The 1,755-nt window shown below is 56.6% G+C and overlaps 1 protein-coding gene across 1 annotated transcript in view; it reads right to left on the reverse strand.

Moving 5' to 3' along the window:
* Positions 1 to 1,187: 1,187 nt before the first annotated feature.
* The window catches only part of LOC130017879 (arylsulfatase D-like), a 34,142-nt gene continuing 33,574 nt past the window's right edge, over positions 1,188 to 1,755 (reverse strand). The window contains exon 10 of the mRNA XM_056108646.1: positions 1,188 to 1,755. This exon is cut by the window's right edge and continues 1,341 nt beyond it. The gene's annotated coding sequence lies outside the window, so the exon portion shown is untranslated.

Below are 1,755 nucleotides of genomic sequence, written 5' to 3' on the forward strand. Positions count from 1 at the left end.
GCGTGTGTCTCCGTGAGTGAGCGTGTCCGCGTGTGTCTCTGCGAGAGTGAGCGTGTCCACGCGTGTGTCTCCGTGAGAGTGAGCGTGTCCACGCGTGTGTCTCCCTGAGAGTGAGCGTGTCCGCGCGTGTGTCTCCCTGAGAGTGAGCGTGTGCGTGTGTCTCCGTGAGAGTGAACGTGTCCGCGCGTGTGTCTCCCTGAGAGTGAGCGTGTCCGCGCGTGTGTCTCCCTGAGAGTGAGCGTGTGCGTGCGTGTGTCTCCGTGAGAGTGAACGTGTCCGCGCGTGTGTCTCCGTGAGAGTGAGCGTGTGCGTTCGTGTGTCTCTGTGAGAGTGAGCGTGTGCGTGCGCGTGTCTCCGTGAGAGTGAGCGTGTCCATGTGTGTCTCCGTGAGAGCGTGCGTGTGCATGTCTCCGCGAGAGTGAGCGTGTGCGTGCGTGTGTCTCCGTGAGAGTGAGCGTGTGCGCGTGTGTGTCTCCGTGAGAGTGAGCGTGTCCGCGCCTGTGTCTCCACGAGAGTGAGCGTGTCCGCGCGTGTGTCTCCGCGAGAGTGAGCGTGTCCGCGCGTGTGTCTCCGCGAGAGTGAGCGTGTCCGCGCGTGTGTCTCCACGAGAGTGAGCGTGTCCGCGCATGTCTCCGCGAGAGTGAGCGTGTCCGCGCGTGTCTCCGCGAGAGTGAGCGTGTCCGCGCGTGTGTCTCCGCGAGAGTGAGCGTGTCCGCGCGTGTGTCTCCGCGAGAGTGAGCGTGTCCGCGCCTGTGTCTCCGTGAGAGTGAGCGTGTCCGTGCGTGTGTCTCTGCGAGAGTGAGCGTGTCCGCGCGTGTGTCTCCGTGAGAGTGAGCGTGTCCGCGCGTGTGTCTCCACAAGAGTGAGCGTGTCCGTGCATGCGTCTGCGAGTGGGTAACCTCCCCGCCCACATGCAGAGTGATAGACCCTGTTACCTACAGCCTCTGCCCCATCCATCACATCCCAGAATTGTTCCTGGAGAGGCAAGTGTGGTTGGCTGAAGGTGTTCCCAAGGACAGGGCTGAGTCACGTGTTGGAGCCGAGGGCTTCCATCCCCAGCACCACGTGGGCACCGCCAGGAGGGACCCCACCAACTGCAAACACATCCCCCAGCGGAAGGAAGCCAGGCCCTCTCGACCCTGCCCAGGGTCTTGGCCATCACCACCCTACGCTGTGTGGTGCAGCAAATTGATTTTATTTGCAGACACAACAGACACTTGGGGGTCGCTGTTGGCAACCCTCGGCCCCTGGTGACTCCCCGTGTTCCAAGCATCACCTCCTTTTCCGGGGTTTGAGAAAAGGGGGCGACCCCTTGACACCACTGGACGGACCCTGAGGTTGACTTCTGTGTCTGGTTAAAAATTTCCCTTCTGCATGTGAACTTTGGGTTCTATTGGTTATTGGGGGAGCATCCTCTATCAATATATCTGTCCTCCCAGTCATCCATCATTTATCACTAATCTATCTTTCCATCCATCCCTAGTCTATCAATAATCTGTTCTTCCATCCATCTGTCATCTATTGATAGATTATCCTTCCATCATCCATTACCTATCAATACACCTATCCATCCATACAAAAACCCACCCATCATCTGCTAACAATCTATTCTTCCATCCATCCATCATTTATCAAGAATCTATCCTCCCATGCATCATCTATCAATATGTCGATCTTTCCATGCATCCATGATGTATCAAAACATCTATTCTTCCATACAAAAACCCATCCATCATTTGTCAATAATCTATCCTT

Source organism: Sorex fumeus, unplaced genomic scaffold (genome assembly GCF_029834395.1).
Source record: "Sorex fumeus unplaced genomic scaffold, SorFum_2.1 ptg000229l, whole genome shotgun sequence".
NCBI lineage: Eukaryota > Metazoa > Chordata > Mammalia > Eulipotyphla > Soricidae > Sorex > Sorex fumeus.